The following is an 18,055-nucleotide window of genomic DNA, read 5'->3' on the forward strand; positions in this document are numbered from 1 at the left end:
GGTGTCTTTCAAAAACACAATAGGATGTTTAAAAGACTTAAATCTCTTCATCATTTTCCTCTATTTTTAAATGAATGACCTTCTCCTCACTTACCAAAGGCACCATAATAACTTTATGCTCAAAATTACAAGGAATGTCCTCATATATTAATGTAGAATTGAGGAATGGAGCAGGTGGAATACTAGAAAGTGGAGGAAGAGGTTCCTTTGAATATTTCCATGGCAGAAAATCCAAGGTAGCCACGAAGTCCATCAGAGAATTCACTTCATATATGGAATTTTCAATGTCAAATTTGTCCATATTGAAGTGAGAAAGGCACTCCGCAAGAGGTCCTTTGAGAGCATAGAAGGAAGGGGCTTCTCAATGAGTTCATCCAATACATTCACCATGAAACACTCACCTTCATCGATGGAATGTTGGCTTGTGTTGAAAACATTAAGCTTAACCATCATATTGCCAAAGAGATATCCATAATACCAGACCTACAATTGATGGTCGCATTAGCGGTGGCAAGGAATGGTCTTCCTAAGACGATGGGAATGTGAGTGGTAGGATTGGGAACCGGCTCAATGTCTAGCACAATAAAATCAATCGGGAAATAAAATTTGTCAACTTTGATGAGGATGTCCTCAACAATTCCCCTTGGTTGTTTTGTAGACCTATCGGCGAGTTGAATAACCACCGAAGTTGGCATAAGGTTTCCCAAACCTAATTAAAGATACACGGAGTAAGGAATAATGTTAACGCTAGCCCTTAAGTCAAGAAGAGCCCTTTTGACCTCGTGGTTCCCTATGGTACAAGAGATGGTTGGCGCGCCAGGGTCTTTGAACTTAGGTGGGGTGTTAAGCTTAGTGATAGAGCTCACTTGCTCCGTGAGAAGCACTTTTTTTGGGCTTGGTCCCTTGTTCTTCCTCTTTTGAGTACACAAGTCCTTCAAGAATTTGGCATATAATGGAATTTGTCGAATAGCATCAAGAAGAGGAAGGTTGATTTTAACTTATTTAAAAACTTCCATCATGTTATGAATTTTTCCTTCTTGTCTCGAAAATGGAGTGGAGTTTAAAGCTTGAGGAAATGGAGCTTTTGGCTCATAAGGCTTTTCTACATGGGAGGAAGATGATGATGACGGAATTGGCTCCTTAATGGGACCACTTGCCCCTAGTGAAGTAGGAATGGAATTGGGAATGGTAAATGGGCTAACACTTGGTTGCACCGGAACACTAACTTCACTAGGTCTCTCAACTTTGTTATTAAATTTTCTCCCACTCCTCAAGGTGGAAATAGAGTATGGCTTTTGGTTAAGCATGGGTTGCATAGGCCCTTTCCCTTTCATTGATTGAACCATCTGCCCAATTTGAGCTTTAAGCTTTGTAATTGATTGAGAATGCGAATGAAACACTTGATTCTCCTTTCGAAGATCATCCAAAGCTTCTAAAACCTTGTCCTTAAAAGTGGGATTCCTTAGAGGCTCTTAAGATGGATGAGAGTAAGATTGATGATTTGAAGATTGAGAATTAGAGAGTTCATTCACATTTGGAGGAGGATAAGATGGAGAGTGGTATGCTTGAGACTTTGTAATTCGCAGGTGGGGAGGCACATACTTTTCTTGGGAATTTTGAAGAAGAGGAGGAATGATACCTCCTCCTTGATTTCTCCAAGAAAAGTTAGGATCACTCCATCTGGAATTGTAGGAGTTGGAATTTGGATTACTTCTCGGATGAATGAAAACGGCATTGACTTATTCTTGATACTCACTCGGAAAACTTTGTCCAAGAGGACAATTGAAAGTATTGTGAGTATAACTAGAGCAAGTCATGCACATCACACTTTGAGAATGGAAAGAGTTGGATGATTGAATTGCCTGCTTTTGGCTCAAAAGGAATTTATCAAACCTTTAAGTAAGAGTGTTAACATGTGCGGCAATCTCCATGGAACTCTCCACTTGAGAAAGATTGGATGCTTTCTTCCCTCCTTCATTTAAATTTTGGCCAAATCGGGACGATGAAGAACGATGCATTGAATTTTCGCTCATGTGATCAAAAAGATGCCACTCATCGTCTTCATTTTTATCCAAATAGGCTCCTCCACATGAAGCATCAACCATACCTTTTTGGGTATCGGATAAGCTTTCATAGAAGCAACGAACTAATTGCCACTTAGGAATGTCGTAATGTGGACATTTCTATAACAAATCGTTCAAACGCTCCCATGCTTCCTGCAAAGGTTCTCCTTTGTTTTGGGAGAATTCATGGATATAAGCTCTCATAGCATCGGTTCTACTTGTGGGGTAAAATTTTGTTAGGAATTCACATTATAGTTGAGCCCAAGATGTGATTGAATTTGCCCTCAAGTTGTTAAACCAATATTTAGCCTTTTCCCGAAGAATAAAAGGGAAAAGCTTCATTTTTAAGACTTCTTCCGGAAGATCCGTGATTTCACAGTTGAACAAACTTCCAAAAACTCATCCACATGTTTATGTGATTCTTCATTGCTCAACCCATAGAAAAAGGGGCACATTTGGATGATTGCGGGCTTGATTTCATAATGGTCTGCCCGAAAGTTTGGCAACCTGATGTATGTTGGTGCATTGTATTCATTGGGAGTGTAGTGATCCCGAAGAGATAATCGAGGATTGGGGGGATACACTACATGATCTTGAGGATGGATTGGAATTATTGGAGGTTGTTGCATTTGATTGGGTTGTGGAAACACATTAGGATACGGAATTCCCAAGGGTGGATGCACACCTTGAGGTGGATGCCCATTAAGAGGGTGATACTCACCTAGATTATCTATATGCCCTAGATTTTAGAATTGGTTTTCCATTAAGTGTAGGATAATCAAGAATGGGAAAAATTCTCTTATAACTACCTCCTAACGCTGAATGAATGATTCAAGATTAAACCACAATAACTTCACAACAAACCACAACAACAATTAACAACAATTCACCACCTCCACATACGATGTTCCCATGCTCCCATGTTACATCAATGCACTAAATTAAATTGCCTCCACACGGGCCGATGCTTTGTATCAAGAAAGTAATAGCCTCCTTTTGGGCTTATGCTTGGACAAAAATTTAAACAATGTGATAGCCTCGACAAGGGCTATCTCGCAAGCATGTAGAAAATTGAACAATTATAGTAAAAGAAATTCAAGGAAGCTCACGAAAGTCCGTAACAACAATGTCACAATGGTGCCAAGATCCAATGCTTGCTCCTCTTCTTTTCAAGCACCTAATTGAACAAGAGGGATTAGTAAGAAAATAGTAATTTAAAGAAAACAATCAAATTAGTCCTAATGCCTAATTCAATTCCAACTAAACCGTCAATCCCCGGCAACGGCGTCAAAACTATAATGCGACCCGAGCGTGTGCATAAAATAATGCACAACACTTTGGTTTTGGAAATGGTGTCAAATGGGCATCATACTTTAAATTTATATAAAAGCCACTTAACACTTATACCGTCAAGTATGAAGTGAGAAGGGATCGTTCCTAAGGGATTGAACACGTGTTGGGATTAAACTTGATTTTTGTGCTAATGAGATTGCACAAGAGAGAGAGAGAGAGTTTTTTGGTGAAGTGATTAAACTAGAGTTCAATTGAAAACATGGAAATGAAAATGGCAATGCAAGTAAATTAAACTAAGAATTAAAGAGATAGGAAGAGAGTCTTAGGGTTAGGATTCACCACTAAGCTCATGCAATTAACCATATGCTTTTAATTAATGGGGAATTCAATAGTGTAATTATAAATGTGGTCACATTATCATCATAAATCACAATTGTAAGCATAAATTATCAACATCAAGAATGAATTGTCTACCTAATGACAATTAAACTAAAGTGTAGAACCCATTTAAGACTACGTCATAACCCACCATACACATTCACAAATATATCCGATAAGAGCACACATCGATCAAGAGGATAATACTAATTGTAATTAGAAGTATTGATTAACATAATCAAGCACAAATTGCCTACTTTACTACAATTAACTAATGACAAGTAAGCTAATTTGTAGAACAACCTATCAAGATTAAGCCTTTATCCATCAAATTAATTGACAATTATATCAACTAAGTATCATGCTATGGCCATCACTAAACACGACTATAAGAAGTATCTAGTGTAGAATATAATTCCAAACTAATCACATATAGACATGCAAATTACATATAGAATTAATGAAAGAATTAAGTTTAAATCATCTAATGAAGAATAAAATCCCTAATTAATTATACATAGGCATACAATCAACTAGAGATTTCAATGGAAGAATTTATCCTTACAAGCCCTAATTTGTCAAATCAAGCGTTTCTATATAAAGAAATCACAAGGCCATACATTTAATTACAACATATTAATTCCCCAAGAAAAGAAATACAAAGGTTTAGGTTACATGAACTTAGGAGCCCTAAGTGAAGAACTAGCTCATGGAGGAGATGATCATGGTGTCAACAAGCCCCATCTCCATCTTTTGGCTCCTTCTTCTTCTTCCTTCAACTGTAGACAGAGAGCTTGTAAAATTTCTTGAAACCCTAGCCTCTTCCCTTTTTTCTAGAGAGAACGTTATATCTTACAGAAAAAAATCAAATGTAATAATCAAAAAATAATAACTCCCTAAAATAAAATAATAACTAATCCTAAACTAATGGTTCACTGGGCCTTAAATAACAAACCCTATTAAAGCCTACAAGTTACAAAAATAAGCCCAAAAGACAAAATCCTGTAGCCAGGTAAACATCAATCCCACAATGCTGCCAGGTGCTGGGGGATCGATCCTATAGCCTTGGGGATCGATCCCCAAAAGGCATTTTTAGTTCTGTGAATAGTGGGGAATCAATCCCCCACCCTGGGGGATTGATCCCCCAAAGTTGAAAATTTCCTTTAACCCTTATTTAGCTCCATTTTGGCCCCGAGCTAATTGGTTGATTGACTGCTTTTGAAGAATAAACACACTATACGAGCAATGGGCTGCGACCTCTTTTTGCCATTTTCTGAACTTTTTCTGAATGTCTTTGCTTGACTCTGAAAAGGCTTTAATGGACCGTTCTTAGCTCATTTTAACTTTATTGCCATCAAATACATAAAAACATAAATTAAGACTAAAACATGAAATTAAGATAGATGCAAAGACTGAAATACCCTAGCTTAGGTGCTGAAATGTGTAACATTTAAGCACTTATCAGATACACAATATACATCTCTCTCTATCCCCCTCTCTCTCTCTCCCTATCTCTTATGAATCTGAACAATAGGAAAACTGATGATGTAAAATTTTAATGTTTAAAAATGAAAAAAGAAAAGTAATGATATGATTACTTGTAGAACATTTTCCAGTATTCTTCAATTAGAAGCTACTAACTCAATACAATAAAGCAAGGATGATGAACAGATCATTCACCCATCATTAAGAAACCATGCTTCATTGGTTGAAGGAGGGGATAGAAAAACTAAATCCTTTCATTGGCTTACAAATGCCCACAGAAGAGGTAACCATATTGGGAGGATTGTGGTAGATAGGATGCTTTTGTCTGGAGGAGGTTTGTGGAGGGATTGTCTCTTTTTACCAGAAGTTGTTCACCGAAACGTCGAGTTGGCGTCCTTTGCTTGGAGGACTCCATTTTGACGCTATTTCAGGGGAAGATAGAGATGGGTTGGAAAGGCCTTTTTTTGAAGAAGTGTTAAAGGCGTTGAAGAGTTGTAACAGGGACAAAGCTCCGAACCCCGTTGATTTTTCTATGAGATTCCTTCTCAAGCTGGGAGGTTGTTAAGGGGGAGGTGATGGGCACTTTTCATGCTTTTCATCACTAGGGACGTTTTGAGAGAAGCCTGAATGCCACGTTTATTGCCCTCATTCCAAAAAAAGGGAAGAACGACTGATGTGAAGGACTTTATACCTATTAGTTTGGTGGGGTGTTTCTATAAACTAATTACAAAGGTCCAGGCTCTGAAATTAAGGGCTGTTTTGGATGGGGTCATTTTGGAGTCTCAAAATGCGTTTTTTGGAGGTCATCAGATTTTAGATTCTGTGCTTATTGCTGGTGAGTGTGTTGACTCTAAACAAAATGCCGAGATTCCAGGGTCATGTGCAAGTTGGATATCGAGAAGGCATACGATCATGTTAGTTGGAGTTTCCTCCTCTATATTCTAAAGAGGATGGGATTTAGCGAGAGATGGAGGAAATGGATTGAGTTCTGTATTTCTAGTGCTCGTTTCTCGGTCCCTGTGAATGGAGTTCCGACGGGCTTCTTTGGCAGTTCGAGGGGGTTAACTGTTAAGATAGGGGATCTGCTTTCCCCCTTTTTGTTCCTTATTGTGATGGAGGCTTTTAGTAGAATGATGATTTAAGGGCAATAGATTTGGGTTTTTTTGAGAGGTTTTAGGGTGGGAAGGAAAGTTGTTAGTCAGTTGGAGATCTCTCATTTGATGTTTACGGATGACACTTCCGTTTTCTGTGATGCGGACGTGTCTCAGATGAACTGAGGTGTGTTTTGACTTGGTTTCAAATTGTTTCTACTTTGAAGGTGAATGTGGGTAAGAGTGTTATAGTTCCGGTTGGGAAGGTTCCTGAGATTCCCACCTTAGCCCAAACTTGAGGTGTAGTGTTGGTTCTCTTTCCATTTCCTATTTGGGTATGCCGCTTGGGACTTCTTCTAGAAGAGTGGGTAGCAGTATCTTTATAAAGATTGACCGGTTGGAAGAAGCAGTATATTTCTAAAGGCAGGAGGGTTGTTCTTATAAAGAGCACTCTATCTTGTCTTCCTACTTATTTCCTTTCTATTTTCTAGATTCCCTCAGTCTTCAGTGGCTAAGAAGATTAAAAGATCGCAACGAAACTTCTTGTGGGGCAATAAAGGGGAGGAGTTTAAGTTTCACTTGGTTAGTTTGGAGAGGGCCTGCACTCCGATTCAGAAGAATGGTGCATTTCAATAAGGCTCTTTTGGGAAAGTTGCTGTGGAGATTTGGAAAAGGGCGATTGCATGCAGGTTTGGGGTAGCACGTGGAGGTTAGTGTTCCTCTGTGGTGAGAGCTCCAAGTGGAGTTGGGGTTTTCATCCGTAAGGGATGGAATCAATTTTCCAAACACATCAGATTTTAAGTTAAGGATGATAAGTCCATTAGTTTTTGGGAGGATGCATAGTGTGGTGATCGCCCTCTCGCTCTCATATTCCCTAGACTTTTTCGGATTGCTTCAAATAGACATGCCTTAGCGGTTGACTCCTATTGTCTTGATAGTGAGTGTACGGTTTGGGATGTTCATTTTTTTGAGGCATTTTCAAGATTGGGAGGTTGAGGATGCCATTGGTTTTTGGAAAATGATTTTTACACCGAATAGTTGTAGTGAATTGCTAGTAAACGGGCCCTACCCTAAACATACTACTTTTAATTGGTCATTTATGCAAGAAATAAGGAAGTCTTCGCTTGTATTTAGCATAAATAACCAATCAAAAACCATTTGATTAGGTAATTCACTATAAGTCTTCGGTGTGAGTATCACTACTCTTGGTTTTTGGAGTTGCTTTATCGACATGACATTGTGGGGGACGTTTCTGACTATATATATATATATTTTTTTGATAAATAAGTAATTAATTAAAAGCGATCAAAAAGGGAACTTGTCCCTACAAGACTACAAAAACCTGGGTACCCTGAGGCCCTAGGGAAACCAAAAACTCAATAGTCTCCTCAACAGAGGAACATAGACTACCCGAACCCCCAAAAAATAAAGAGCTAATAACATAATATTTGAGAACAATAACCAAAGATTCCTCTCCTTTAAAGGATCTTTTATTCTTCTCCCTCCACATACACCACCAAAGACACAAGAGCGCCATCCTCCAAAACCCTTGAGCTTGTGCTCCCACCCTTGCCCCTCTCCAGGTGTCCATTAGACCTCTCGTAGATCTAGCCATAACCCAGTGAACTCCCAATAATCCAAACAAGAGATTCGAACATTTGAGCGCTACTGGACAATGCAAAAGAAGATGGTCAACCAATTCGCCATTACGCTTACACATGCAACACCAATTCACTGTGATATACTTTTTCCTCCTTAAATTATCCAGCTTCAATATTTTACCCCACACGATCGTCCAAGCAAATAAAGCCACTTTCAACGGCGCCTTGGCATCCGAAGAAAGATCTCACACTAAACTTTCCCCTACAAGAAGGAATCCAAACAAGAGAACCCCTACCTCTTCCACAGACCACCTGGCTGTACAATAACTCTAAAAAACCAAAGAAATCATCCATCTCCCAATTCTAAAAAGATCGCTGAAAAAGCATATCCCAAACCGGTCTCCCGCTATCAAGGCGATAGCAGTCAGCCACTGAGACATGCCTATTAGCCGCAATCCTAAAAAGTCTGGGGAAAGAACATGCTAAAGTGCGATCTCCACACCACAAATACTCCCAAAACCGAATCTCTGTACCATCATGAACTCTAAATCTGATATGCTTAGAAAACTCATTCCATCCCTTCTGAATGGCTTTCCAAACACCAACGCCTCCAAGAATAGACACCACAGCAGAAAACCCCCCTCCCTCTCCTCCTTAAAGCAACACAAGATAACCCTCCCAAAATGCCCTTAAGCGAGAATTTTCAACAAAAAAGGGGAAATGAATCCGTAGGAGGCTCAAAACACAAACGAAAGGGTTTTTCCCAGAAATGATCATGCACGCAGACGTAAATAGTAATTTTGAGCGCGCGGGAATTGTCTGCGGCTCCTGGAAATGTCCGAGTCAAAATCCAACCCCCCAACGGCCAAAAAGGCAAAAATGAACTTGGAATGGAAAATTTGAAATCCAAAATTAGGAAATGATTTCAAATGACCATTAGGCCCTTGGCCACACTTCAAACATGACTAATGAGACCTAGTGGAGGTGCCGGAACACACTTTGCACCACCCGATTTGAAAATGAACCCTTAAAGGCTCGGTTTTAACTATTTTGGCCCAAAATGCAATGTATAAGATTAAAATGCAAAAGTGACGACAAATTGGTGTTTGGCCCTTGGCCACACCTCATACATGGTAAATGGATACTAAAGGATGAATTACACACTCATGTACACTCCAGTGCAAAAATGACATGGTAATTCACATGGTTTTCATAGCATTCACATTAGAGACAAATTTATACATTTTTCAATACGCAAGGATTTCAAATGAAGTTTGGCCCTCGGCGATATATCATATACATAGAATAAGTGCTAAAAAGTGTGCTTAAGCACATATTACAAATCAAAGGCAAAAAAATGACATTTTGGCCTACTTACACAATACAATTCAAAAACTGGACTTAAGCATGCTAACACTTGCATGTAATCAAAAATGCATTTAAAAGGACTTCAAGTCTCCAAACCACCCAAGGAATGCCAAACGTCACGAACCAAGTCTTCATACCTGAAATATGCCCCAGTATCGTAGGGTGAGCAACATAAAGCTACTCGTAGGAGATGACCATGCATCGACCTAGCGTTTTATGGTTTTATCACCTTATGATAAAACATGCTAAAGGGGTTCATGCCTCCTAGCGTCTATGTCATAGTGAGACTCAGGGAGCATCCTAAGCTACCTTAGAGTGTTTCTAGCATAAATCACATCATTCATACATTTCAACAACATAGAAACATGTTATACAAAGCAACAAGAATCATGATATATGTACACACATGAAACAAGTCAAAGTTGGGATAATCCAAGAACACGATAAGAAGGATGCATGAATATAGATCAACATAGATTGCATTATCAATACAATTAAGCAAGATTGGAACACCCCATTTAACAAGACAAGGAATATACATGAAATCAAGGGTAATGCATAATATCTATGCTAATGACAAGGTTTAAGCATTCTAATTTACACGATAGGAGTCATATAAGATATCAAGAACAGGGCATAATATCTATGCGATTAACAAGGTTTGTGCATTTCATAAAACACGTCAAGGAGTAACATATGGAATCAAGGATAAGGCATACTATCTATGCACGTAAACAAGGATGGAATATTCCATATAACACGACAACAAATATACTTGGATATAAGTTAACAAGAATTACATTATCAATGCAATTTACATGATTGGACTACACCAATTAACATGACAAGAAGTATACTTGAAATCATGAATGAAGCATAAAATCTATGCAATGAAACAAGATTGGTGCATTTCACATATCACGACAAAGACAAGGTGTGAAATCAACCAATGTGGAAACTTGGATATCGCCCGGATTAAAACCGTACTCTTGAGATCACTTTAGGGCTACTAACCCATGGGTACCTTTCCCCTAGTGCACACTATAGTTATAGGAGGACATTCCCCCATACTAGAACCAAGTCCTAGCCATGTCAATTCTTGATTGATATCCCAAGTCCCAAAATCAACAAGTTGTGCAAGTCAAGATTGTATCAAATACAAGAAATGCATTAACCACGTTTCATGCACAACTAAGATTTTGGAACATACAAGTCATGCCCTAAGTACTCAACTATGATGGCATATGAAATGTCAAGAAATCATAGTGTGCAACTATATAGACAACAACCATGATATATAGTGATTGGAATTCATTGAAGAAAATATACCACAAGTATAAGATACATGATTCAATTACCTTCTAAGCAACACATGTGTAATTAAACCATTTCAAGACAAGTACATGTTCATTAAATACGTTAATGAAACCTAGATATAAGGGGTCATGATTATATCGATGGGAGCATAAAAAGGAAACTTAATCTACTCAAGGGATCAAGTTATCAAGATTTCAAGGTAAGTTCAAGTGTTCTACAACAAGGCATGTCAAGGATCATGTCAAGGCCAAGTTTAATGTCAAGTTACAAGTTTATTTCATACAAGATGCAACCATGTGAATTAAGTTCCATACAAAGGAATTAATTAAATATAAGTTTCAAAACTTATCCGATTATTCTTGATTTGATACACGTGAAAGAACTTGTCAAGGAAATCATGAATACAAGGTTAGAAACTTAATCTAGTTTAGGGAACCATTGAACGGATTTTAATTAATTCATTTAATTAAAATCTCTATATTTTAAAAGTCATCCAAGTGACCTCAATTTAATGTATGTTATACAACATGTCAAGACTTGTTTTTAAAAACACGATACAAGTGAATTACATGCAAGATACGACCATGAGTATTAAACTTTAATACTAGAAAAATAATAAATGATAGATTTCAAAACCTAATCAAATATTCTAGATTTAATATATATGAAACTAGATGACATGTACATCATGAATATCAAGTCGAAAATCAAATGGAGTGAATAGTACACTCGAGGCAAATTAATTAATCAATTAATTAAATAATCTCTAGATTTTTAAACAACTCCGATTACTCCCAATTTAATCTATGTTGAAGAGCATGCTAGGGCCTAATAGAATATGCTAACACATATTGATTCCAAGCTAATTAAGGCCATGTGAATTAATTTTTCACTTAAGATAAATATTAAATAAAAGCTTTAATACTTGTTCAAATGTTCCCACTTTTATACATGACAATGAGCATATCAAGGAGTAATATAATATCATGCTACATGTTTAAACCAAGTCATGAGCAACCGGAAAAAATAGATCCCGTACAAGAAAAATAAATAATAAAATCTCTAGATTTTATATTTAATCATGCCAACAAGTTGTATAAATATCACAAGCACGCTATATAATAAGAATTTAAACCTAGAACATCCCCTACCTCAATTTGAGATGAAAATCTCAAATCCCCACCAAAACGAAAGTGCTCCGAATCCGACGGTACCGAGAGGTATTGTCGGGGACAACACTGTGAACAAGAATCCGCAAGAAGACCCATGAAAATCTCAACTTGACTCCAAAACCGAACTCGAAAAATCGTCAAAAATGGATTCTAATAAGGGCGAAAGGTGCGCGGCGTCAAGACAAGCATTAAATGTTAAGGCCGAAGATATTTCACTTAGGAAATCAAGTGGAGGAGAAGGTCAAAGGGTGGCAGCCAAGGAGCTTCCATGGCTGCTGGCCAAGAGGTGGAGAAGAAGAGTGAAAATCTGATTTTTCACTTTAGGGCATCCTATTTATAGTTAGTCTCAAAAATTGCCCCGAAAGGGCCCCGCCGGGTCTGGAAAAGTGGAATTTGAGAAGACGTGCTCAAACGGCAAAACTCCATGAACAAAAAAGATTTAAAATGAGAAAATATGAACAACGGAAGAAACGGCGTCAAAAACTGAGTCCCGAACAGAAAGTTATGCCCCAAACAAGTTTGGCGGCAACCGGGTCCAGAAACTCTAAAATTGGAGAAAAACGACCACTACAAAATTCTAAGAGTCCACAACTCGACGAAATGTGAAAATGAATCCCGTTCGAGAATCCAGGCTTCAGACGAGACATTTTGCAATAACTTTCGTTAATTGCACAATGACCCCTACAAAAAGGGTTAACTGCGAAACTGCCCCAGAATGAAAATATCTTCCAAAAGATATTTTCTTAGATACCCCTGAAATAAAATATCTTCAAAATATATTTATGAAAAACACCCCAAGAAAATAAAAGAATTCCAAAGAGTTGTGTATCCATGCTTCTACGGACACCGGGAATAACCAGAGTACTTTCTTGAAAAAGTGAAGATACGTATTTTGTGGAAACCACGCAAGATCAAGATATGTGAAGTCAAAAACTAACTCCGAGCACGAAAAGTGAGGTTGTGCCAAAAACTGACAAACGAGAATAAGACAAAATAGGGAAAAGGACAAAATAGTGCATAGCGTCGAAAAATGAAAAATGTGGAAATGATTCGGTCCTTAAAGGAAGTTGTCAATCCGAACGAAAGAGTCTCAGAAACTTTTTCCGAGCACTCGAGATGACACTATGAGATGAGAAACTGAACTCAGAACAGAAAATTAAACAGAAAAAATTTATCCGTAAAATTTTAGGAAAAATAAGAGGGAGGTAAATGACCGGGTCGTTACATTTTAGAAAATGGCCTTTTTGCAATTTTTGAAAAGTGTGACAAGTTTCACACTCTCATTGGTCCACTTGTTGACATTTATGTGGAAACACTTTGATGCCTTATATGATGACATTTGGAGGGTGGAGATTCACCCACTTGTTAACCTAGGATAGGTGCACTTGTTGGCTTGGATGGTTGACAAGTGTAGGCTTAGGATTAAGCCTACATTGAATACTTGGATTTGTGACAAATGTATACTCCAAATTAAGTCTTGCAATTACTTTTTGGTCATTTTGGGATTATAGTTTTAAAGAAGGGTTTTTGTGCAATTGACCATAGATGTGTGTGTTAACCATGGTATAAGAGCACATAGTGAGTGGAGGATTTCTATTTCCTCCACTCACACATTTTCACATTATTTCATTCCTTCCTCACCAAAAACCCTAGCCTCCATGGATGGAGCTTGAAGCCTTAGGTCTTGACCTTGATTTTTGAGAGCCTTCCATTGATTTTCAAGCTTGAACTTGGGAATACTTTTTCTTGCATGTTTTGTGTTGATAAGTTGTATGCATGTCTTTAGTTAATTTGATAAATTAGTGATTTATCATATCTTGCATATAACTCATTTTAGACTTGGTAAATGGCATGGCCATGAGTTGATCTTTGACATATATTAATTTGGGATGATTTAGATGAGTTTTCAAATCTAGAGATTAAATGGATTTAATTTGATTTAAATTCTAGTAAATTGTATTTTACTTGTATTCCATTTTAGACTTGAGAATGGTATGACCATAATTTGGTGCTTGATATATATTAATTTGGGATCATTTGAATAACTTTTGAAATCTAGAGATTTGATTAATTTAAATTAATTAAATTCTATATGACTTGCTCATTTTGTACTTTTGACTTGATATATGTAATGAGCATGCTATGTTGTTTAACATATATTAATTAGAGGTTATTTGAATTTAATTTGAAATTTAGAGAATTTAATTATTTTGTTTAATTAAATTCTATCTAATGGCTCCATAGATCTATTGGTATTTTAGAAGTTATTTCTATATTCAAATCATGGACTTGAACTTGTTATGTATTCACTTTGTTGTGTTTTGAGCATTAGACAACATTGTTGTTATATTTATATTCATGAGAATATGTTTTCTTTATGAAATATATTGATCCCATGTGTAATGAATTGCACACTTTGTAATTGACATTATATATGCCATTTTAGAATTTAAACTCTAAGGCATGGATTGTGTGGTTTCAATCTACTTGTGCATGGAAGGTGATTTCGTGCATTATATAAATTATGTATAAGTTGTGAAACTTATTTGACTTATTTTGGAGTCTTGGGACATTATTGTTACGAGTGATATGGCTAGAGTTTGGCTCTAGTACGGGAGGTATGAGTTCTCCCTATTTTATAGTGCGCACTAGGATGGTCTTCCCAGCGGGTTAGTGCCTGGAATAACCATTTTGTTCTCGGTGGAAATCCGGGATTTGATGTCCAAGTCTTCCACTATTTGTTTTCTCATTTAATTCTAAGTTGACAATCATGTTTAATTGTGACTTATGGTTTTGGTTATTGGCGATTTGATGTTATTAAGTACATCTATACTAAATTGCTATATTTAGTTGTTTTCACACTTTTAGATTTCTAGTTGACAACCTAGAGAATCTATGTCTTGATGTGTGGTATTAGATATTCTAATTATACTAAATTGCTATATTTAGTTGATTTGCACTTTTAGATTTCAAGTTGATAACATTGAGAATCTATATCTAGTTGCTTTGTATAGCATGCTTCTATGTTGGTTAAATTGCATAGATATTGTGATTTGTGCTTTATTGTTCAAATGTGACTTAGGAGTGATCCTATAGATTCATTTGGAACAAAGACGTTAGATGGCATGACCCACTTTGGTTGTTTTCGCATTTTAGATTTCAAGTCGATAACTTTGAGTATCTATATCTTGTTGCCTTGTATAACATGTTCCTATGTTATTGAAATTGCATGAGAGATGTGATTTATGCTAGAAATGATCTAAGGTAGCTTAGGATGATCCCTGAGTCTCACTCTTGACATAGACGTTAAGTGGCATGAGCTCCTTTAACATGTTTCACCTTATGGTGATAAAATTGTAAAAAGTTAGGTCGATGCATGCTCATCTCCTACGAGTAGCTTTATGTTACTCACCCACGTTGTGGGAAATTTTTCAGGTACAGGAATTAAAGTTGAGACTCTCATTATGCTTGGATGGTTTGTGGACTTGGAGGTTTCCATCTTTGTGAAGGTTGGCTTGGAATGCCATTTGTAACCTTCTTTGTCAAATGTGTATATTTGATTCTAAACTTGTAGTGTGTGCCTAAGCATACTTTTTGATTCTCATTTTATGTATATGACATGAGGTCAAGGGCTAAACTTCTTTTGAAATCACATATATGTCATGGATGTTAAATTTTCCTTTTAATGAGAATATATGAAAATATTGAAAAGTGTCAAGTAAATGTTTCACCATGTTTGCATCGGGTGTGGGAATTCCATTTTTATTTTTTCATAGGGTCTCATTAATCATGTATGAAGTGTGGCCAAGGGCCAAATGGTAATTTCCAATCATTTGTTAATTTTGGTTTTCAAAATTTTCATTTCAAGTTCATTTTCGCCTTTTTGGCCATCGGGGGGTCGGATTTTGACTCGGCCATTTTCAGAAGCCGCGGTCCATTCCCGCTTGCTCAAAATCACTTATTAAATTTGTGTGCATATTCGTTTCAGCCTAGAATTGCATTTGGGGTCAAATGCATGCTTGGTGCAAACTTGTATTTTTGCCGTTTTGAGCCTAATCTGATCTAAGGGCATTCTTGACATTTTGCTGTGAGTTTTTTTTTTTATCCCGTTCACATGGTCGGGTAGAAAACATGATTTTGGGGGGGGTTTCTTTTTTGTTTTTTTATTCAAAAAGGCTTAGAAAGTCCTCAAAATCACATTTCAAACTCAGTTTTCTTCCAAGCCTTCAGCAGAACGAGCGCTCGAAAATGTCGCACGAGCGCTCGAAGATGGGGTAGAGAGTTTTAGCCCTTGGGTGTGTGCCATACGAGTGCTCGAAGCCCTTACACGAGCGCTAGTAGTACTGTTCACAAGGGTGTGTGTGTGTGTCTTGGTTCAGCACTGCACCTCCGACTTCAAATCATCATATCTCTTTCGTTTTAACTCCGAATTGGTCCGTTCTTGAGTCTAAATTGATCGCGTCGAAATAAGCTTTCCAATGGTAGCAATTTCAACTTAAGATTATTCTTGTAGCTCAATATATTTGAGTTTTAGTGAAGTAGTGTTAGAATTTGGTTCAAACTGAGATGGGGTTTCCATTCCTTCAACTTCAAAACTTGATATCTTTGCCGTCCGGACTCCGAATCAAGTGATTCTTGAGTCTATCTTTATTAATTTTTCATTTTCTTTCCAATGGTGTGCACGGTGGTACCCCTTTCAATGTGAAATGACCATTTTGCCCCTAGGTTCATTCTTATCCGTTTTTAAAACGTCGCTTCCGCATTTTGTTCCTTTGGGTTTTGTGACCTCATTAAGGGTCACATTGGTGTCTTAGAGACATGCTGTATCTCTAGAGACCATATGGGTCAAAAAATCCAGGGTCATCACACGTTTCATATCACAATGTCCAAGCAATGCATCAATCCGTCAATTACAATAAGTATAAAGAACTATATTAAACAAGAAAAAATTTCAAATTCTTAAGCTTATATCAGCAGCCATGGTCCCCATATGTCAGTTTAATTATAAATTCAACAATATTAATCCCCAAAAGCCTTTTTAAAGTGAACTCACAATTTTAAACATATGACTTACCATGCATACTCATATCTATTCCATGTTATCCCTCAATTCACAAGTAAACTTTTCAAATTTTGATCCCCAATGAATTTTTCCTAATTTTCTACAGGTATGCATTTATTTCATTCATTACTTTCTTTTTTTTTTCAACTCATTTTTTTCAAATGGGTACTGTGCAATGTCAAGGTCTATTAGGCTTTCTAAATCACTCATGTAACGAGTTTTCAGCCAATGACTCCCAAACCAGACGGCTTTAGGGCATTAGGTGTCAAGACACCCCTAAGGACCTAATTGCTTAAGTAATCTAGGCAACCTAAACCACTTATGTAATGAACTTTCAGCCATTGACTCCCAAACCAAATGGTTTTAGGGCATTGGGTGTGGAACACCCCTAAGGACTTAATTATTCAAGCAATCTAGGTACAGACCTGACCCTTTGTTTCTTTTTTTTTTTTTTCTGTTTCTTTCACATTAATAAAGAGCTCTTTTCATTTATTATTTTTTTTCTTCATTGCATACATACCATTTTTTCTTTTTTTTATACATTGGTTCTCAAAATCATCAAATTCACCTGCTTATCTCAGTTTGACACAAAACATAATAAGATTTCAAGTTTATACCCCCACAGAATGCATGTAAGTGTGAACATGTGCCAAGTAAAGTATTCTAGGAATCAAAATCATCAAATTGTAACTACCCTGACAAAGTAGACCACAGGCTACCAACTGATATCAAAATTTTTCAAAAATCCCTATTTAGCATGAATTTAGCATAGAAGCCATCTTAAACCAATATCACACTGCATATAGACATCACAACAATCAATAGACGCAAAATTATGCTTAAAATAATTAAAATGCATACCCTTATGCATATTCTATCTACAAAAAAATTTTAAAAGGCACTGCCTTACCCCCAAACTTAAGATGCACATTGTCCTCAATGTGTAAAAACAGATATAAAGTTAGAAAGATATTACCAAATACGCAAAACCAGCAACAATCAAGAATTAATAGCTCATAGGAATGAAATTGTCACCACCCCCAAACTTAGTCCTTTGTATCTGACAAAATAATCACACTCCACAGCATACATCAGAGTATCAAGTATATGGAGTAAAACAGATATATATCATTATGCACGAGTCAATCAATTTTTTTTTAGTTTTTTTTGTTTTGTTTTTTTTTTTTTTTTTAATCAAAACAAAACAAAACAAACCTAATCTAAA

General features: G+C 36.9%; 1 non-coding gene across 1 annotated transcript; it reads left to right on the forward strand.

Moving 5' to 3' along the window:
* The first annotated feature begins 2,163 nt into the window (after window positions 1-2,163).
* LOC132284069 (small nucleolar RNA R71) lies at window positions 2,164-2,272 on the forward strand. The gene has a single exon (XR_009472199.1). It is a non-coding gene; the product is annotated as a small nucleolar RNA R71 (small nucleolar RNA).
* The last annotated feature ends 15,783 nt before the right edge of the window (window positions 2,273-18,055 follow it).

Source organism: Cornus florida, unplaced genomic scaffold (genome assembly GCF_030987335.1).
Source record: "Cornus florida cultivar Cherokee Brave unplaced genomic scaffold, ASM3098733v1 CherokeeBrave_3.0.0_Hap2_Chr01, whole genome shotgun sequence".
NCBI classification, from domain to species: Eukaryota; Viridiplantae; Streptophyta; class Magnoliopsida; order Cornales; family Cornaceae; genus Cornus; species Cornus florida.